Source organism: Felis catus, chromosome A2, assembly GCF_018350175.1.
Source record: "Felis catus isolate Fca126 chromosome A2, F.catus_Fca126_mat1.0, whole genome shotgun sequence".
NCBI lineage: Eukaryota > Metazoa > Chordata > Mammalia > Carnivora > Felidae > Felis > Felis catus.
Window position 1 is genome coordinate 83,391,095 of NC_058369.1, and position 23,151 is coordinate 83,414,245.

At 37.5% G+C, this 23,151-nt stretch overlaps 1 protein-coding gene across 11 annotated transcripts in view; it reads right to left on the reverse strand.

The window, feature by feature from the left end:
• MAGI2 (membrane associated guanylate kinase, WW and PDZ domain containing 2) overlaps window positions 1-23,151 on the reverse strand; it is a 1,363,649-nt gene that overhangs the window by 751,774 nt on the left and 588,724 nt on the right. Inside the window, exons 1-2 of one of the 11 annotated variants that reach the window (XM_045053220.1) lie at window positions 870-1,243; window positions 413-597 (exon numbers count right to left, since the gene is read on the reverse strand). The exons of 9 other annotated variants lie outside the window; for them this stretch is intronic. The gene's annotated coding sequence lies outside the window, so the exon portion shown is untranslated. Of the gene's footprint in view, window positions 1-412; window positions 706-869; window positions 1,244-23,151 lie in introns of those variants that run through there. One more of the 11 variants, XM_045053219.1, reaches the window with a different exon arrangement.

Here is a 23,151-nt window from a genome sequence, read left to right on the forward strand (position 1 = left end):
AGTCAGATATCTCTGAATTACTCTGATATTACAAGAAACGCCAAGTCAGCAGATATTTGCTGTTTACATCTCACAATAACCTAATCATGCATTTGCAGCCTTCTGGAGCAAAATGCTAACTATTCTCCAAACAGCCACCTGACAATCTAAGGGCTCAAACACACATTCTGACTCAGAGGAGACATCATGACGGCTCTCCGCTGGCTGTATTGAACAAAAGCTCCACAAGCAAAGGAGAGGCATTTGGTAATGTAGTGAGAGTCAAATCAAGTTTAGGTTCACATCTGGTGAATTATGGCACTGCCTACCCAGGGGTTGGGGAGCAGGAAGGTTTGGAGGTTATAAATAGAAAACACACACACAGACACATATAGATATTTAAGCCAGACCGGGGCAGTTTCAGCTTACTAACCTAGAGCTCTCTTCAAAGGAAGCAGAGAAGCCGCACGTCCTCTCCCACCTTTCCATGGTCCTCAGTCAGTGTCTTCTCAAACCACCTGTACTGATCCAACCCATTCTTAGATAATGTAATTTTCTTGATAGAAGTAGTCTCAGCTGAGCTTTGATTTTTTCAGCATGGATGTCCAGAATTTTCCTCTTTAAGCCAGACACAGCAACAAAACTGCCGCTGAGGTCTTTTGTTTTCCCCTCCTCTCAAAGATGAAGCATGCAGCACTTCTCTCTCTCTCTCTCTCTCTCTCTCTCTCTCTCTCTCTCTCCTCTCTCTCTCTCTCTCTCTCTCTCTCACTCCCTCCCTCCCTCCCACCCTCCCTCCCACTCTCCCTCCCTCCCTCCCTCTCTCTCTCCCCTCGGTCGCTTTTGCACTCTCCCTCCGTTTCTCTTTCCCCAACCCCCACCAGCAACCTCACTGGATTCCGTTCAGTCGGGGTCATTTACATCTCCCAGCATGAGAACCTGTGTTCCGTAAGCGCCAGTCTCTCACTTTTGGGTTTCCTCTGCGAAAGGGAGGGGGCGGCTCTAGGTGAAGTCAGGTGACCCCTCCGTTAAAAGCCAGAGAGATGGATGGAGTGTGTGAATTTTAATATACACACAGGCACATTTACATTACAAAGCAGCGGAGGAAAATCTAGCTTCTAGAGATTAGGCATTTTTGTTTTTGCTTTCATAGTCCCCTTTCAGCAATTAAGAGAAGCTAATATAGTATAATGAAATGTAATTAAAGTTTTCAGCGTTAATAACAAGGCTGCATACTTTCAGAATCATCCAACTGAACAATTCTTTTAAACTTGTTTGCATGACTTTCTTTTTCTTTCAAGGGTCAAAGAATCAGTCATTTTACTATTTACACACCTTTTCTAATCGGCCTTTTCTTTGACATCTAGTTCAACTTATCTCAAAGTGAAGGACCACAAAGAAAACCAATAATAATAATAATAATAATAATAATAATAATAGTAGTAATAACAATAGTAATAATAGTAATAATAATGAGGAGGAGGAGGCAGAAGAAGAGGAGAAGAAGAAAAAAATAAGTGACAGAAAACCAATGTACATAGCATGGATAGAAATCAATAGTTTCCTATTGTAGAATTAGATTTAATGAGTAATTTTTTGCTCTTAAACAAATAACTTTTCCCTTCTCTGTTTCAGTGTCTCTGTCTTAAAATAGAAAATAAATGCAAAAAATGTAGCAGCTCCCCTCCCCACCAATCAAGCAAGCCTGGCACAGAAGGATGCCCAGGCAGATACACCACTCAGGGCACCAGGTACCGAAGCAACTGGAAAAAAGGTGTGCTAACCTCGTACAGTGTTGAAGACAAATTTATAGTCTGCAGACTTAGATCTTAATGAGTAAATTTGCTACCACCTCATTTCCTGCTGTAAAGTTTCTGAAATCCAATGCACAGAATCCCTTTCATCTCTACCATTAAATAGGAATGAAATGCATTCTGCTCTTAGAAACACTGCAAAGAAAAACAAGATAATCTCCACAAACTATTTTGAGAATTCAAGATAAAAAGTACTTTATGAAGCCAAATGACAAGTAATTAGAAGGAGATCAACAAGTTTGGTGAGAACAAGTATCAGAAGAAGAATCTCTTATTTGGCCTTTGGTGTTTCGTGCATGGGTTCTTAATTTCGAGAACATGGTGACATTGGTGACTCCACCAAAGAGAAAAATAAGAGGAGAGCTGACATAGAATCGCATTAGCCCTGCCTCAAAAGATAACATTTCAAACTCTTACACAAACAGCCTCTCATTCTCTTGAGAGTGATGTCAGGAGAGCGTTGCATTTACCGCTGAGACCAGGCACTCCAGCTGAAATACACCCAGTCCCCTCCATAAACACCACTCAAGGGTAGACATGGAATGAGTAACAGCTATTCACTGTTCTTGCTTGTTTTGTATTTTAAAAGCTTTACCTTGCATGGAAAAGATCCTATTTAAGCTTTTAAAATAAATTATATGCTAACCGGCTGCAAATTTAGCTTTAGTATGTGCTACAAAAATTGGCACCAAAACATGGGACAATAAAAAAAGATCTTCCCTCAGAAAAGTAAGTTAGCTTAGGCAAATTTAGGAAGACCTAAAATTTTGTAGGATAAAAACATAAAGGATTTCATTTTACAGTCTCTGCGAAGAAAACTAGCTGTTCTTTAACCTTTATTTTTCATTTCCAGCATTGGGTGTCTTCATTTTGCATTTGCCCTTTTTTTTCCCTCCACCTCACCCTCTGGCTTTTCTTTTTTAGCCACGGTATCACTTTCCCTGAATGTGCAAAATGTCCACATAAGAGAGAGAGCAGGAAAGGCATCTCCTATTATGTCAGATAATGCATGGGCTTTAACTCACACTCCAGTGTATGGCAACTTTGAAGCTCCATGCTATTCTAACAAAGAGGCACGATATAAAATGGACTCTAGACTGCATATTTTTTGTTATTAAAAATCAAAGGATCTTAATTTTAAAAGGCTTATTAAAGTTCACCAATGACAGGCCACTTCAAAAAAAAAAAAGATGAAAATAATTTAGCAAAAGCCCCAGTTGTCTTTCTAACAGGTCTTCCATTACTCAAGGAACAAACTAAAATACAGAGTGTGAAATGAATCTTCACTCATGCATTCAGTTATCAACCAATGTTTATTGAGCACTTCCTTTGTGTTAAGCAGTATTCTGAGCAGTGAGGGGTAGAAGGTAAATAAAACAGTCTGAACCCTTTCCGAAACTGATAATGTGTACCACTGACATACAAGAAATGTCAGTGCAAAATGCTATGGAAAGTCAGAAAGGCAGGGGCGGGGGTTCCTTAATGGGATGTGGGATGGTTACAATAGAACAGGTGACATTTGAACTCAGCTTTTAAGCATGTGTCATTTTTCTAGGTAAGAAAGCAGATGTGGGGGAATTCAGGCCACAGGACACAAAAAGCATGAACAGAGACCTGTGTGCAGTGTGGCATGGCTGGAAAACAGGGGCAGAGGAGAGTGGTTTTAAAAGTAGATCAGAACAGGTTGTGTATGATCTTGAATGCTCCCCCCAAGTATCTGTGCTTCATCTGAGACCCAGTGGCATTCTTACCTAGCTATGTAAGAATCCTTGGCTGGTAAATTATTCGTTTTATAAAGATTATTTTGCCAGTGATGTGGAGGGTGGATTACAGCCTTGTTTCCAAAACTTTCCTAATGATAAAAATTACTTGCAAGTGATAGTACATGCATAGAATCCTGGGTTCTACCCTAAATCTAGAGAAGGTCAGGGATCTGAATTTTTAACAATGGTCCCGGGTGATTAGACATATAAGGATAGTTACACAGAGAGTTAATATTCTCAGGATCATTATTAAGCCAAATGAAAGCCTTCTGCTTCTTTTACACTTAAATAAGGGATTTTTACAAAAAAAAGTTGAGAACACTTATCAGAATCAAATATGATGACTGTTTATTTTGAGTCATGAAACAAAATTATATACAATAGCCCATCTCATTCCTACCTTATCTTATGTGAAACCTTTGGTCCTGTGAGGCTAAAGGTATTTACCATCTCTCTGTCACATCAAGGTCTTTCTTAGGTCTGCGCCTTTGATTCCCCTTTCTGGTATAATCTTCCCTTCCTTTTTCTGTCTTCATTTTATTCTTCAAGGATTCCCTGGTACAATTGGGCACATGAATTCACCCCTTCCCTAGTGTAGTTTATATTTAAGGCATATTGATATTACAACAGCAGAACCAGAAATAATACTAATATCAAACTCTCATATTTATGCTAGGGGATTTGGCTTTTTACACTGTCACAATAATTCCATGAGGTGCTATTATCATCACTTAACTACTGAGGAAAGTGAAGGCTGGAGGCATTAAATAATTCACCAAAGGTCAGAAAATTAATAAATTTCTGGATTAGGACCCAAGTCAGTCTCTGCTACATGATTAATATCACACCATATCTTATTCCCTAAACATCTGGAACCCAAAATTCAGCAGTGGATTAAATCAGTCAGTAATGTTATTACTCTTTTGCTTTCTATCCCTTTGCATACTAAAGGCTCAGTTTCAGGAGTTGGACTCTGTCTCTGGGTTTAAAGCCTTTCTCAGAGTGCCTGGGTGGCTCAGTTGGTTGAGTGTCCAACTCTTGCTTTCGGCTCAGGTTGCGATCTCATGGTTTGTGAGATCAAGCTGCGAGTCAGGCTCTGCGCTGACAGTGTGGTGCCTGCTTGGGATTCTCTCTCTCCCTCTCTCGCTCCCTCCCTCCCTTTCTCTTTCAAAATAAATAAATAAACTTACAAAAAATATAAAGCCTTTATCTGCCACTTTCAAGACAGGGTGACCAAAGGCAAGTCATTTAGTGTCTATGTGCCTCAGTTTGCTGATCTATCTCATAGTTTTATTTGCAGCTTAAACGAGAACTCGTGTTAAGTATTTAGTACCATACCTGAAACAATTAGACACTCCATGTTAATTATTATGTTTTATTATCATTATTGTTGCTGTTATTAACAAGTGAGAAGCAAATTTTCAGTTTATCCCCATATGAGTTTTCCATCTCATCCAGAGATATTTAGGGGTGAAAAAGCACTACTGACTCTGTGCTTTTATAGCGGTTTTATGTGGTTTTAAGCTATGTGGTTTTATAGCTTTCAGTCCAGTTTACAGACTACAAGTGATTTGATAAAATTAGGAAGATGCACCAGCTACTATTTAACTAATCATGAACTCCATATATTGCTTTATTATTAGATCTGTAATGTATGGTCTCTTGAGACATTGTGGATGGCTTCCTGTCAGGCAGAAAGAAGAAATTACACATTTTTTAAAAAGCCAGCATTTTTTTTAGCAATAAGCTAAATATTAATTCTTCTTAAAAATCCATGATGCCTGATTTTTGTACAAACTACTGTCTCCTTTTTTTTTCAAAATAAATATTTCCAATATCTCCATGGAACATTTCCTTACCTTTTTGAGGTATATTTACTAGCAAATAAAATTTCATTTAACTATGCATCATTCTTGTTAGTTAAGTGCACATTTAGTGCAGATATGGTATGATGTGTATGTGAAATCAAAACCAAATAAACAGTAGATGTTATTTGTCAGTGGGAAAAAAATCTGCATGAGAATTGTGGTTGTCATATTCTGCCAACTACAGACAAACAACCTCAAGAAAATTCTCTTCTTTTTTGCAATTATATAAATTGTTGATCATAATAGGAAAAGATTCTACCATTGATGGTTTTTGTGAGTGTGGACTAAATGATTGGTGCATTACTCTGTTGACCACTGGATGTGTGTGTAGATTACTTTTGCATTGGCAGTTACACTTAATGTTTGCAGAGTCCAGATCTCTGGAACTTCTCTCTCCCTGCCTCATAGGCTACATAACAATTTTCATCAAAAACAACTGATCTGTTTTTGAATGTTTATTCCAAATTAATGCATTTTCAGTCACTGTCAAAAGAATCCTATTCTACTTAAAGATAGTTATATGTATGTGCATGCATGCATAATTATCACAGGCAATGGTTAAAGTGTGATTATCCCATTCTAAGAGAAGAAAAGCAAAAAGCAGAAAAATTCCTGCTTTGGGTTTTTCTTTAGTCTTGACTAACCAGCCAAAGCAGGTGCTTTAAGAATGGCCTTTAAATATAGCATGCTGTCGAACACACAGAGCCTTAGCAACCCTGACTTCACCATTTCTTGGCTGTGTGATACAAGATAAGTTACTCATCTGTAAAACAGTGATGATCTCTGTTGCACAGAGTTCTCAGGCATTGAATGAAGTAATGCACAGTGCCTGGCACACCATCATCACCACTATCATCATCATCATCAACACCGCCATTGCATCACATCATTATCATCATCATTGTCACCACCAGTGCTACCATCACCATCATTGTCATCATCCTCCTACTCATCATCACCAATATTTATCATGTATCAGACACTGCTGTAAATAAAACACAGTAATGGTAGCTTCCATTCTTATTGTTATCATATTCTTTTCTTTTACTGACTTTCAGTTCATGACATTACATATTCTGAACTTATTACACCGATGTAAAACACACTATCATGGTCCAGTAGTCCCTAATCAAAACAAAAGCTTACGTTTAAATATCTTTCGGTGTATGAAGTAGAAAAAATAACAGAACACGCTTTCTCTTTCACTAGTTTTTCCTTTCTGTAAGCAAGTCCCAGGATCAAACCTGGCACAGGGAAGATCCTCCTGGGTGAGTTTTAAGCCTTCTGAAGGCAATTCATGAGGTGTTAACAATCCTCACAAGAATATTCTTCATATGACTGAAGAGACCAAAGCGCAAGAGAAGTACTTTCTGTACTGAGTGGGCATAAACAGATTCCATTGTTGACAGCTGTCCTTTATGAATCTGCATTTCTGATCTCATAATGAATCATCCTACTTCTGACTTCTGAAAACCAGCTGAATTATAATCTTTTATCTCCTCCAGAGGCTCATGCTTTTCTATAACTCTTCATCTACTTTACCTTGTGGACCCCATCAGATGGCCATAAGTGGGGCATTTATGGGGCCTCTTGATCTACAAAAAGAACTTTGCCTGGGATGAGCCTAGACAAGATTGTGAAGTGAGTGCACTATGTCGTCCATATCTTCCACTTCTCCTTCCTCTGCCTTTTAGGTTACTCCTTTTAAATGGCACTTCTCTATCACCTTCAGAATTCTTCCTGATTTTGACTCTCATCTTGTAACAAAACCAAAATTCAGTAGAATACACTGTGTAAATTTGCATGTATTACCTGAAGTAATACTTATTGTCTTAGAAATTTGGATGGCTTGTACAGTATCTTAAAATGTAAACATTACTTGGAAGTAGAAACTAAATAGGTTTCCAGAAATTTTAAAACATGGCCTGAAACATGTCTATTTAAATGGGCTGAACTCAACAAAACATATTACTTATAAAGCCCAATTTCAAATCATGAAGGAAAACGAATAGAGAGGGAACTATCAACTCTGACTCGACTAACTTAGCATGGGAACAAAGGGCAGTGGATGCCCACCTTGGTTTTGAGTCATAACTGCACCATGAATTGATTGTATGACTTTGGGCAAGATACCTTAAGGCCACACAAACTTAATTTCCTTATTGGTAAAAATAGTATAACATCTAAAAGTAAGTGCAATCATGAAATTGCTAGAACAAAATATGGCACATAATAAGCTCTCAGGAAATAGCATTTTCCTTCTTGTTCTTCCTACTAGCTTTTTTCCCCCCATGGGTCACCCTCCATGGGTCACCTGATCTGCTCACACCTCTTTAATTCACCTGACATTTATAGGTTTCACCATTCAAGTAAGATAAGCTTTTGCAGAGGATCTAAATTTTAGTCAAGTAATCTACCTTTCTCAAAGCACCAGAGCAACTTAGTAAAATCAAAATAAAATTATACTGAATTGAGAAAGAAGGAGAAGGAAGACATAAAGAATGAAGAAAGGGTGGACAAGAGGGAAAAGACAGAAGAAATAGTTACATGATGTACCTAGAGGCGGTGACATAGAAGAGTAGAGAAAGTTCTACTGAACTTTATTAGAATTCAAGAGATCTTCTTTGGATTACTCACTTATATCAATGACCTTATCTGTGAAATAAAGATACTAAACTTTTCCCAAGATCTCATCCAGCTCATAGGTTTTGGTTTCGTGAGATTAGAAGGTAAAACATTTCTTGAGGACCCTTTAATATCAAACTCCATTAGTCCATGATACTGGGGAGGGAGGGCTCCCATTGACTCAATTTGACTCCGCCACATACTCTACCTATCATTCAGTCTCCATAGTAGTATTACTATCCCCACTTTAAGAGGAAGAATTTTTGGCTCAGTGAGCTTTTCTAAAGTCAAAGAGGCAAAGGGATAGGGCAGGGATTAACAACACCTTCTAATACAAAGCCCCAGGTACTTTTTATTGCACCATGCTGCCACCCTCTGGGACAAAAGTTGGGAATAAAGCTATATTGAAATTAAACCTTCATTGAATGACTCTGCAATGATATTTTAGACAGATGTGAAACGTCCTGCAACGGTCATGGAAATTTGAGGAAAGCATGCCCTGTTATGGCAGTGATGTGCTGTTCAATGTTTAACCACTAGCACTTTGGAAAAATAAAAAGAAACAAACAAAAAACCCCTGATTTGCAGCATTTGTCAATTTCTGCAGACTAAATATGCCACCATAGTCAATTTCAAGCTATTAACCTCAAGTCACTGAACTGGAGATGGGGAGAGGTGTACAAAGTGACTATTTCAAGGCAATGCCAACCATCTCCAGCATGCCACTGTGTGTATGTATGTGAGTGTGTGTGACTGTGTGTGTGTGTATGTGAGTGTGTGTGCATAGGAACTTGAATTCAGATTCCAATTAATTTGCTTTAAAAAAATAATGAAAACTCAAAATATAGGTCCAAATGCTTTTCAAGTAACTCTAAGTGCCATGTGTTTCAATTATGCCCTAATAACTTTCCTTTTTTGGTCAAATATGCAGATGACTCTCACCTACCTCTTTACCTTCAAAATATAACCGTCAACAATCCCAGCAAATAAAAGAAACCAAAATCCCAAGTTCCCATTCTTGACTTTCTTATATCTTTCCACATACTGGCTGGTTCTTATATTAAAGTTTATTTATTTATTGTGAGAGAGACAAACACAGCACAAGTGGGGGAAGGGCAGAGAGAGAGAGAGAGGGAGAGAGCAGGCTCCACTCTGTCAGGGCAGAGCCCAAAGGGGCTGGAATCCACAAAGCCTTGAGACCATGACCTGAGCCAAAACCAAGAATTAGATGCTCAACTGACCCAGCCACCCAGGCGCCCCTACTTTTTAATATTTCCTGTGAGATGTGTGAAGTTTTCAGGGAACCCCCAAGGCAGGGTTCCCCTAGTAAACCAGAAGGTGACAACTGCAAGATTTGTCAGTACTGCCTTAGCAAAGGGCCATCAGGGAAGCCTGAACAGAAAAAAAAAAAAAAAAAAAAAAAGACAAAACTATCCTATAGCCCTGCATTCCTTATTCCTCACCTTAAAGTGCCATAACTGCTTGGATTCCTCTGGAATAAAAGCAAGGTGACTGACAAGTTGTCAGGAAATTGCATGCATAATTTACACGGCACTGTGAGCAAGGAGAAGAATTGTCATTGGTGTAGACGACTCACAAATGATATTCGGATAGATTGCTTGAGGAACGACGTCTGATTGCTCAGACAATTTACTTCATCTTATTCATTTCTTCTGATTGTGAGATACAGAAGTAAGAATATAGCAGAGGGTTAAATGTGAAGAGTAGTCTTTGAAGAAAATTTGCACAAATGCTTGAATTATTGCCTCTATAAATGTGCAGAAATTCTCTCCACCTACTAAATAAAGAGAAAAGAGAAAGGACACTGAAAGCATCACTGTTGTTCAGAGGAAAATGAAATCTGAACTGAGGAACAGCCCACTTTTTAAAAATTATAGTAAGGGGGAAAAATCCTAAAATTTCTATTGTTATCTATAGCACAAATATATACAGATATCTACCTATATCTGAAGTTAGCCAACATAGTACAAAACAAAACAAACAAACAAAAATGATGTATTACAAAGTTAAAATAAGAAAAAAAAACCTGTTCTACAATAGAAGAAATAATGCTTAGGACTATGCAAAGGATGTTAACATCAGGAAGAATATCCTGTTAGCTTAATATGCATCAGAACAGAAGGCTGAAAAAACAAACAAACAAACAAACAAACAAAAACTAGTTCTTAGACACTGAAGAGTTTTTGCTTTAAAATCTTTACAGGCACAATGCAAATATCTTTTTTCAATTGTTATTTTTTCTTATATTAAAGAGCTAAGCTAGAGTAACCCCTTGGAGTGTCTTTCTGAATGATTCTTTAAAACTCCACACAGCCCTAAGTTTTAGACAACTTCATAAATGATGAACATGATAAAAATGAAATTAAATGAAAGTATGATTCAGATTCTTCAAAATGTGAGAAGGTCTCTAAGTTTCAGATTGTTAATTTAAGAAATATAATTCATATCTAGTGAGATTAAAGATAGCAGAAACTTGAGTCAACCTGAGCTTCTTCCAACTCAGGAGAGAGTTATCAACAATCAGATGGTAACTTCAAATAGGACAACGGGTGTAGGAGGAGAGAGGAAGTCTTCATCCTTAGGTAGAACAAAGAAGCCTTAGTAAATAAGAGGATGCATGGTCATATAGAAAGACAATTTGAGGGTGACTAATTCCTAGCTTTTTTTTTCAGTTAATTTATTTATTTTGAGAGAGAGAGAGAGCACCATTGGTAGAGGGACAGACAGAGAGGGAGAGGGAGAGAGAGAATCCCAAGCAGGCTCCACACTGTCAGCACAGAGCCAGATTTGGGGCTTGAACTCACAAACTGTGAGATCATGACCTGAGCTGAAGGTCTCACTTCCCATTTTCCCCTGTCCCCACCTCATTTCACCTACCTAACCACCTCACATCCTACAGTCACTGAAGGATGGTTTGACCTTTGCGGATAAAATGAGTTTGATTTTGAACAATTTTGAGTCTGGAGAACCTGACAGGGATCCAACTGGAGATATGAAGAGGTCTGAGCTACGATTGTAGGATTAGGCATAACTGAGGATCTGTTAGGCATAACTGTAGGATCTAGGGCATAACTGAGTCCTGTCACTAAAGTGCAAGAATGGGGGATGTCATCCTGCAAGAGACTAGGAATAAGAAGAGGAAAAAAGGAAACATCAGTATTTGAGGTGTGGGCAAAGGATTCAGAACCATTAAACAACACTGAGGAGGGCTGTTCAGGGAGGGGGGCGGGGAACTAATCACCTTGTAGTAGACTGCCTGTGGGTCAAGCAGATAAGACCTGGAAAAAGGCTGATGGATGGGGCTCCTATGAGATTTTTCTGTAAACTTTGAGAGCACTAAGCAGAGCCTGGAGGAGAGACTGGAAGGAGACAAAGTGGAATACCAGTAGCTTCTAAACCTGTTTATCTCTCCAAATCTTGGGAGCTTTAAAAATACATATTCTTGGGACACCTAGGTGGCTCAGTCGGTTAAGCATCCAAGTCTTGATTTCAGCTCAGGTTGTGATCTCACCGTGGTGATATCAAGCCCCCTATCTGACTCTAAGCTGGGTGTGAAGCTTGCTTGGGATTCTCACTCTCTCCCTCCTCCTATGCCCCTCCCCCACTCATGCATATGCTCTCTCTCTCTCTCTCTCCCTCTCAAAACAAAACAAAACAAAACAAAACAAAACAAAACAAAACATATTCTTAAGCCCCATCCTTGGATTCTGAGTCAGTAAATGAGAGTCCTATCTCATGTCTGTTCTTGAATTTTGTCCATACACTAATATAATTCTTAGTGTATTTCTTTTTTTTTTTTTTTAACATTTTTATTCTCATCTTCCAACTAGTCTGCAAACACCTTGAAGGTAGGAATTATGTCTCTTGTGCTCTTATTCCCACAGCATCTAGCCTGAAAAATAATAGGTACTCACTAATGTGTGTGGGCTAATTGGTCATCTTACCACTATTCTTTAAAATAAAATCATCCAGGGTAATCAATTATAATGATAATAAAGGTGTAGGGGCGCCTGGGTGGCTCAGTCATTTAAGTTTCTGACTTCAGCTCAAGTCATGATCTCACAGTGAGTTCAAGCCCTGCGTTGGGCTCTGTGCTGACAGCTCAGAGCCTGGCACCTGCTTTGAATTCTGTGTCTCCCTCTCTCTCTGCCCCTACCCTTTTCGCACTCTGTCTCTCTGTCTCTCTCTCAAAAATAAAGGTTAGAAAAAAGAGATGTAGACTCATACTCAAATAATGATTGGAGAAATTTTTAATAACCAAATACAATTTTGGTGCTAAAATAAAATGTAAAAGGTATCTTAAAATGGCCAGGATCAGGAAAAAGAATGTTTTCCAAAATGATCCATGACATGGAGCCATGTTGGCTTTATTTAGGGAAAATGTTGATTTGATTTGGAGATGGCTAAATGTGTCACTCTGAAAGTGTATGTGTTTTCACATGATGTGAAAAAAAAAAACATAATTATAGGTGTCCTTTGATAGCCTATTCATTTACAATGCTATTTTGGAAACAGTAAGTTTCAAAATTGGTTTCCAGTTTTGGAAGGAAGTTCTACTGTAAGGTAGCTCTGAAGATTTGCCCCCTAGAGATTTTCTTCATTGGAATTCAATAAAATTTAATTGAATTACAATGGTTGAATCCACAAGGTGTCAATTGCTGGCTCTCGGATTAAGGAACTCTCTTTCCTCAGGCATTCACACCTACAGGGGCTGAGTCCTGGGCAAGGGTTTTCAGAGAGCCGTGCTGTACCAATGAACACCTGTATGCAGTAATAAAGAGCAAAATAACTACTGTAGTGAAATCACATTTAATTTTAGGAATTGAAGAAAAACTCACTATATTTCTATTCTAGCACACAGGATGTGACTTACTTCTTTAAAATGTCAAGCATACAGACACAGGTTTATTTAAAGAGCGTGGAAACACTGCTTTTTTTGTTGTTGTTGATTGACTCTAGGATACTGTCTTTTCCCATCCGGAAAAAGATAAGTTGACTATGTTTTCTGAATGGGCATACTAATAGCATTGTCACAGTGTATCAGGGAGCTTTCAAAGGCATTATCTCCTTTGGTCATTATAATCACCAAGCAGGTAACTACAGCAAGTATGATAATTTCAGTTCTTCAGATAAGAAAACTGAAGCTCAGAAACGTAATGACTAAGTGTAAGCCAGGTTTGTTTGTTTGTTTTCCTTTCCCTTAAATAATGCAACAGCTAACTACTTTTTGTATCATTCTAAAGGTTCTAACTTAGGCAAACATGTGACTGAGTTAAGATAAACAGGCCTTTTCTTCATGCATATATGTAAAGTTATGGGGGAAAAGGATTTCTATCACCCTTTACTGACATTTATTTACTTACATTTATTTATTTATTTATTACATATAAGTTCATGAATGTAAAGTACACACACAAATTCAAACTAACCAAGGAAATAATAGTTTTCACCCTAGAGCTTTGTTACAACATGATTTTGAAGCTATCATTTAACTTTGGAAAATCAAAACAAAATGACAGTAATTAAAATATTTTGACAAGAAATAAAAGTCCATATAAGAGGGATGCTTTTAATTTTGCTCTACTTCAAGTTAGATTTTTTTCTAAGTTTATTTATTTATTTTGAGAGAGAGAGAGAGAAAGAGAGAGCGAGCAGGGGAGTGTCAGAGAGAGAGGGAGAAAGAGAGGATCCCAAGTAGGCTCCACACTGTCAGAGCAGGGCTGGACAGAAGGCTCCGGCCCATGAACTGTGAAATCATGACCTGCACCAAAGTCAAGAGTCGGACACTTAAGGAGCTGAGCCACCCAAGTGCCCCTCAAGTTAGATTCTTTAAAAGTAAATTAGGTTTATGTGAGTCTGAATTTGCAAACAAAATAGACATTAAACACTTTTGTTTTAGAAACAACTTTTATACTATAGGCCAACAGTATAAAGTCATGTGTTCTGTCTTAATTTCTACAAACCTGGAAAAATCCTAAGAGGTATTAATGAGGGGGTGCCTGGGTGGTTCAGTTGGTTAAGCGTCCAACTTTGGCTCAGGTCATGATCTCACAGTTCGTGGTTCAAGGCCCACGTCGGGCTCTGTGCTAACAGCTCAGAGCCTGGAGCCTGCTTTGGATTCTGTGTCTCCTTCTCTCTCTGCCCCTCGCCTACTCATGCTCTGTCTCTCTCCAAAAATAAATAAACATTTAGGGGCGCCTGGGTGGCTCAGTCGGTTAAGCGTCCGACTTCGGCTCAGGTCATGATCTCACAGTCCGTGAGTTCGAGCCCCACATCGGGCTCTGTGCTAAAAGCTCAGAGCCTGGAGCCTGCTTCAGATTCTGTGCCTCCCTCTCTCTCTGACCCTCCCCCGTTCATGCTCTGTCTCTGTCTCAAAAATAAATAAACATTAAAAAAAAAAAAGAAAAAAAAAGAAAAAAAAATAAACATTTAAAAAAAAGAATTAATGAGAAGAAATTGCAAATTAGTATTATTTTTCAAAAAAACTATTGAATTGAAAAACTTAACAAAAGCTTTGCAATGAATTGTCTATTTTGCCATCATGTCAAAACTACTTCATTTGCTACCACTCACTTTTCCTCTCTGGGCATATATATAACATTTTTGTTTGTACTCTGTTATTTGTTTTCTTTTTTGGGATTTAAAACTATATCATTTACTCACATAATTGCTCTTCTCATGGTCATATCTTTACTTCTTGCTTTTGAGAAAGTCATGCTATTTATTTCTCCTCCTTCCTGTCCCATAGGTGAGTCATCTAACTTATTTGAGCTAAGTGTCCACGCCTATAAAGTGAAAAGTTGGACAAGATATTCTTTATGATCTCTTCCAATTTTAAAACTTTATGTAGTTTTAGAGGAAACCTGAAGGGTCACAGAATATGGTATAACACTAAAAAATAAAGACAGGAGACTTTCTTTTTCACTTGTTGCAAATTATGCTGGAGACTTTCCTGATTAATATTTCATAACCTAGACAACTACACATTGAGAATGTGGGACAGGCAGAGACAGAGAAGAGGTGAAACAGAGAGCTAGTGAGGCAGGTGGAGAGAGACAGAGAGGGGCTACTGGACATTTGTGGATCACGTAGGTATATCAGAGGTGGTAGTTAAGCACTATCACCCCCCAATCCCTCAACAGACTCTTCCCTCTTTGGTAACAGCAGCTCTAGGAATCCAGGTACACAAAACAAAACAAAACAAAACAAAATAAAACAAAACAAAACAAAACAAAACACATTTGATATTACTCTTGCCTCATCTGTCTTTCACTCCCCAAAGGAAATGTCAGCTGTACCTGCAAAATAGACCCAGAATTTAACCCTTTATCACTACTCCCACTATAAACAAGTTACACTCATGTCTAATCTGGATGACAGCAGTAGCCTAACTAGTCTCATTTCTGCTCTCTTCTCAGCTATACCGATGACCTTAAAACATAAATCAAACTTATCAGTTTGTTATAACCCCAAAGGTTTCCCATCTCACTGAGAGTAAAACCAACATCATCATATGACTTAAGAAGCTATTCACAATTTGTAGGCTGCTCCCAATACCTGATGCTTCATTCATTATTCCCTGGTTCTTGCCATACTGGCCTCCTCATTACTCTCCTACACCAGCAGGCAGACTCCACTATGGGGCCTTTGTTACCAGTGCTTCCTCTTCCTGGAAGGCTTTTCTCCTACATATCCACATGGCCAGCTTCCTCATTCTTTTCCATCTTGAATCCAAACTTATCTTCTAAGCTGAGACCCTTGCTGAGCATCCCATCTCTTTCATCCCATCTCACCTTCCAATTGGGTGACACCTTGCTAAAATGAAAGATTAATAAATTTGGGATATGGGTCAGTTTGGCTCACTTCTGTAATCTTTGGTGCCAAGAACATTGCTTGACATATAATCAGTCCTCAGTAAGTATTGGTTGAATTGAATCGAATTGGATCTAACAACAGTATGAAAACCTTGAACCATGCTTTGAAGACCAGATCGGTTGCTGAATAGATGATGAGAAGTACATAGGCCATTTTTTGGTAAAGAGAAGTATAAGCCACTTGGGAATATGAGCCTACTTTGGGAAGTATCCCATTCAGTTGACTCAGGTTAACATAAGAAAACTGAGTCACAGAGCAGTGAAGGTCACAAGGATAGTTAGTAGAAGAGCACAAGTCTAGAAGTCTGATCCTCAAACCTTCCCAGTCTAGGACTCTTCCTAAAGATGCAGACCATTTAGTTTTCAAGTTTCATCAGCACAAAACACAAATAAGACAAAAAAGGATTGTTCTGTTCTACCTCTACAGCAATCAAATCCATCAAATTCATATTAGCCATAAATAAACTAATGTTGGATAATATCCTTTTATATAATAATATTCCATTATTAAGAATTAACATTGTATTAACACAAAAGACACATTTTAAACTCTCAAGTTACAAAAAACGATAGTGATCAAGATGGTGTGGAAAGTGGATGGAGCTACAGGTCATAAAAGAATAGCAGAATGTTGACAATTGATGGAACAGGGTGATGGTTATATAGCATTCATTATACTATTCTCTTTGCTTTCCATATGCTTGACATTTCCTATAATAAAAGTTTAACACTAAAAATACACAGAAAACAAACCCCAAAGTCTCAATTTTGTTTTCTAGTTCCTTAAAAAATGGTTGTAACCAAGTCAGCTATCAGTTCCTTCATTCTGTCTCTTCTTTGTCTTTTCTTAATTTAAGAATACAGAAGTTGTATGTCATGAGAAGGCACTGATGCACCCTGAGGGACTCCGAATAAGCTTGTGCACTGTAGTGGTCACCTTTAGTGTAATAAAATCATTAAATCTATAAAATCAGGTGTACTTACACTTCATGGAATCAAGTCATGATTCTTTACTAAAAGAAGAACCTGTATATTTCCTTCCCTATCTCATTTACACACAAAGTAGTAATGGAAATTTTATGCGGCATTGTCTGTTCTTCCTTCTTCTCTTCTCCCTACCTTCCTCCCTTCCTTCCTTCCTTCCTTCCTTCCTTCCTTCCTTCCTTCCTTCCTTCCTTCCTTTTTCATACTGAAGAACTTTTTCTCTGTGGATGTGTATCACCATGTATTCCTAAAACTTTACCTATTCCAGATTCTTACTTTTCATCTTTTGCTATGAGACCAATCAAAATGCACTTTCATCTTTCCTGTAGATGACTGCCCTTTCTCTGCATTGTCCTAATCTCTTCATTTCTTCATTTGCATTACCCTAAAAAAAAAATCCTGAGTATAATTCAGTCTAATGTATATGACTCATAGATATATAATCCAGTTGTGACTTTCACGGTTCAGAAATAAGCTAGGAAAGTGCTACACTTCACACTGTTCTATTCAGGGATTCTCTTTTCCCTTGGGGAAGGCTTCCCACTAATAACCTCATTTAAGTCTTGTTTCCTTGTACTGTCTGAATAGAGCTATGGTGTTCCTTGAAGTATCCTTACATGATTTCACTCCCCTGATTAAAGCCCTTCAAGACCTTTCCACTGCAGTTGACATAAAATCCAACTCCTTCCTTCCAGGAAGCCATGTAATGTGCGATTTCTGCCTCTGTAGCCGTATGTGAGATCTCAGTGGCCTTTCCCTCAGTTCTTCCTGGCATCCTGTCTAGGGTAGATTCCCTGTAGGGAATCTTAGCCCTTCTCAGCCCTTTGTTGGTGTTCTTCATAACAATTGTAACAGTTTGTTTTTATGTATTTTATTCACTTGTCTGCTTTCACTTAAAAAAAATACTTTCACTATGTTGTAAGCTCTTGAAGGATAAAAATCTTTTAGCTGTCTACTATTCTCTCCTTAAGACTTACATAGAATAAAAGTCTAGGATAAAATGGTTATGAGGAACATTAATTTAAGCTACCTAAGTCTCACAAATATATTTGATTTATTCTTTGTTCATCTTAGGGAAACAACTTAAGAAATCCTTCAATTTTGGTTAATAGCAGAATCCATTAAATTTGACTTCAATTATCTAAATAGCCAATAATTTCCTCTTACTGGCATATGCTTTCTCAGTGAAGATTTAAAATCCATGGAAGATGAATGATATTGACTGCCATCATGACTTCATTACCCTTCAAACATTTTGCATATTCTACAAGGACTCTTTCTAGCCCTTCTTGGTTAGCACACAAAATCTACCTATGGTCCTTTACAAACATCAAAACATGGGCATGGTGGTCATATACAGGATCCAGTTTTGTTTTAATGAAAAATCATTATAAGTAGATCCCATATGAAAGGCAGAAATAGACACACAAACTATTTACCAATTACAAACATGGAACTATACCTAAGGAGATATATCTACATTTCTATCTCTAGATAGATAGATAGAGCTGCTGAGTGATCAAAAGATAGATAGATGATAAACAGATAGATCATTTAGGGTAATATCATGTATTCAGTAAAATAAATCAAGTGTATTTTCTCATTTCTGGTAATCTTAACTCTTGGCATCGTGGGTTTTGTTTATGTTTTATTTAAGTTTGTTTTGGGTACCTAAATTTGTCAAACTGATATTTCTACATGTGCTTCCAAATCTCTTAAAAATCAGAAGCTCTGCTAGGTAGTAAGATGTTATAGCCATACATATGAATCAACCATATGCACAGGCACAAGAGTGGATGCCTTACTTGGTATTATCTGAGACGTGATATAATGTCTCACTCTTTTAAAAATACCTGCTCCATTATTATTTATCTTATTAGAATCCCACCCTTGAGGTTAGGCACTATCTACAAAAAAGCAGAGTAAGAAAGCACCAAGAATGCACAAAAGCGAAAGATCCCTGATGAAGATTAGTTTACAGATCACTTTGCTTTCCTGGAGCTCAGGGCCATCATATTTAATAATACCAAGACCAACAACAATACAAAAATAACTAAACTTACTCTGAGTACTTATTATGCCAGGTAATATATACACCTGTCTCATAAGATAAAAATTATTATGCATGTTTTACAGAAACAGAAATTAAGCCTTGGGGAATAGAGTGACTTGCCTAAAGTCCCATAGCTGGCTCAGTTATTTGAGCTTGGATTCAAACCCAATATGCTGACTCCAGGTGTTATATTCTAGTGGTCTATAAAACCAGGAGATTAGATGAGCTAATCTAAGAAAAAGCTGTGATTTTCTAAATATTAATCAACTGCTGTACTGGAAGGCAAAAAATGGTGTGCTGGGAGAAAATAACAGGTCTAAATAGAATGCTATTGTAGAAGCATCTGGGGAGAAGTCCTCTATAGCAGGAAAATGGGCAAAGGATAAGTAAAGCAACTCATATAGAAGGAGGTAACAGTAGTCAAAAATTAAAAAAAAGAAAAATAAAAAAAAGAAAAAGGAAAACAAAAGTTAAACTTACTAGTAATCTAAAATTGGCAAATTGAAACAAAATACCATTTTCTGTTTTTCCAATTGGCAATCTTTGAAAGCAATAAAAATTAATATTCCTTATGTTGGAGAAATTGCTGAGAAACAGGCACTATCGATAGTATAATTTAGTAAACTTTTTTGTAAGATATTTTAGGACTACGTGTGAAAAATTTAAGATTACCTGTCTTTTCTTCTGGCAGTTTATCCTCAGAAAACAGAGTTGGGCATAAAACTGTATATAAGGATATCACTATAACATTACTTTTCATAGCTAACCTTTAGAAACAATCTTGATGTGGGGTGGGAGGGAGGGGAGGGTGGGTGATGGGCATTGAGGAGGGCACCTTTTGGGATGAGCACTGGGTGTTGTATGGAAACCAATTTGACAATAAATTTCATATATTGAAAAAAAAAGAAACAATCTTGATGTGTAAAAAAAATAAGGACTGTTAAATTACTATGGCACATTCCTAAACTGGAAAACCATGTCATTATTAAAATTATATTTTAGAGCATGAAAAATTATCCTTATTTTATTTTTTAATATGCAAACAATTATACACCAAATGCTCACAATGACTACCTCTTCATGGACACATTTCTGCTCAATTTTTTTCTACATTATATAATTCTGTTTTTTCTAAATATTCCATAGTGGGGTGATGGGCATTGAAGAGGGCACTTGTTGTGATGAGAACTGGGTGTGTATGTAAGTGATGAATCACAGGAATCTAACTCCCAAAAGCAAGAGCACACTGTATACACTGTATGTTAGCCAGCTTGACAATTATTTATTTATTTATCTTTATATATTTAAAAAATAATAATAAAAAAATAAAATAAAGTAAAATAAAATACAGTGGAGGATATTGCTCTGAAAAAATAAATAAATATTCCATAATGAACACATATTACAATTCACAAATTGAATAAGTATTTAATTAGTATAATTTTTAAAAAAAATGATAATCCTAAAGTATCTAGGGTAAAATTAGTCATTAAGAATAAGCCCAAGTCTTTACAATACCTATAAGAAATTTTAGAGAAGAAATACGGGAAACTGAACAAGTTTGGGCTAAATTTGAATGCAGATTTTATTCTTTGCTGGCTGTGCAACTTTGAGTGGCTTACTTATTTATAAAATTGTGATAACATTACATCCCTGGGATTACACAGGGAATGACTGATCACATAAAGCCTTTACATAACAATCACATAAGAAATGTTATTTGTCTACCCCACATTTCCACTTTCCAGTGTTAAAATATTATGAAAATGTAATTACAATTGAAGGGCAGCAAAATATGCCACCCCAAAATATGCCATGCTGGCATATTGACTGTTTTGAATTAAAGTTACTTAAGAAACAGCTGGTATAAGAAAGAACACTCTGACCTTCTTTTGTCCCCCTGAAAAGAGGGGACATCTCTTATGTGAAAGGTACTCTCCCTGTACCAGGAGGAAAAAGGACATCCTTATCACCAGAGATAGGGAAATCTAGGGCCCAGAAGGCTGTATAAGCAAGCCTTGTTACTTCTTCACTAATTTACTACTGCAAGCTCAAACCCCTTTTGTCTTGTCACTTCTTCACACATTTATTTTTTCTTGGTTTAGAAGGCATGAAAGCTGCCTGTTTTATTCACTTCTTTGAGCCTCATGTCTTTAGGGCTCCTGTACACACAAAATTAAGTTTTTCTCCTGTTGATCTGTCATATGTCAACTTAATTATTAGACCACCCAAAGAACCTAGAAGGGGAGAAGGGAAAATTTCTCCTTCCCTTTACAATTTATATACATAGATAGATAGATAGATAGATAGATAGATAGATACATACATACATACATACATACATAGACAAGGTTACTTATTTATTTTGAGAGAGAGAGAGAAAGAGACAGCATGAACAGCATGCTCATGACAGCATGAGAGAAAGAGACAGCAGAGAGAGAGGGACAGAGACAGAATCCCAAGGAGGCTCCATGCTGTCAGCACAGAGCCTGATGTGGGGCTTGATCTCATGAACTGTGAGATCACAACCTGAGCAGAAATCAAGAATCAGATACTTAACCGACTGAGCCACCCAGGTGCCCTTACAATTTATATTTTTTGTTGGCATTACTTTATATGAACAATATCTTATATAATTATCTACAGCCACACTTTTTAGTAGTAGGTGAGCTCACTACAGTGGCACAACTATAGAACTTCACCAAAGGGCAATAGAAGAAGCAGGGAGCCCCAGACTAGAAACAATTGTGGGAAGAGGGCTGTGGTTACAGATGGTTGGAAGTCCATATTCTGCACTCTCAACCTGTCAACTTGAACTCTACATACTTAAATGTGAAGTTATTCCATTAAGTACAGATTTAGATTTCCTTCTGATGTCTTTTTGATGATTTGTTTGTTTTTTATATCTCTTACACACATTGTTTACATAACTCAACCCACAAATATTGATATTCTACTATGAATTGCACAAGTGTACATGGTTAACTGGAAAAAAAAAGAAGTAATTCATATAGAGTGAAAGAGCAGTAAAAAAATACATCAACCCAATACAATCACCCTATAGGTCTGTAGGCATGAACAACAAAACAGACTAAATGAGAGGAATTTAGACATGCAGTGTGCTGATTACACTCTTCCTGAGAAAATAGGCCTGAGTTAGAATTTACACTTCAGAAAAGACTCTAAGGTAATATTCTAATGTTAATGTATCAGATCAGCAACACAGCTGGCTCTCTGTCTTTGTGGAAATGGTACATTTCCCAGGCCCCTTTGTTGTTGTTTTCTTTTTAATATTTACTTACTTATTTTGAGAGAGGGAGGGGCAGAGAGAAAGGGACAGTCAGAGAGAGAGGGAAAGAGAGAATCCCAAGCAGAGTCTGCACTGTCAGTGCAGAGCCCCAGCTGGGGCTTGAACCCATGACCGTGAGATCATGACCTGAGCTAAAAAACTGATACTTAACCGACTGAGCCACCTAGGCACCCCTCCCAGTTCCCTTGGCATAGCCATGTGATTTGCTTTGTCCAAACTCATGAAAGTAGATTTGTCATTAATCATTTCCATGCAACAGTTTTAAGCACTAGCATGCAACTTGTACAGCCTCTCTTTTTCCTTCCAACACTGAGTCCAGCAAAGTTTCAGACAGTGGCAGCTGTATCAGCCTGCAGCCCCAGAGAGAAGGATTTAAAGGATAGCCTCCAACTAACTTCTGATGGACATGTACTGTGAATGAAACAAAACCTCACTGTTTTAAAACCCTCAACTAGGGTCAACCCTTTCCTCTCTACACACATATACCCCCAAAGAACATTTGGCAATGAATGTCCGGAAACATTTACAGTTACTACAACGTATATGGGGTGTGTGTTACTGGCATGTAGTAGATGGAGGCCAAAGATGCTGCTAAATATCCTACAATGCACAGGAAAGCCCCCCACAACAAAGAATTACCCAACGCAAAAAGTCAGTGGTGCCAAGTGAGAAATCCTGTTAAATCATGGAGATGAAAGGATGTTTGTTACTACAGCATAATTTAGACTATTCTGACAGACAGATAGTTCAATATTTGGAAATCTATTAATATAATTTTACCATAGAAATAAGGCAAAGGAGAAAAAATGTGATCACCTTAACAGATTTGGAAAACTCAAATAAAATTTGATAAAATACAAACA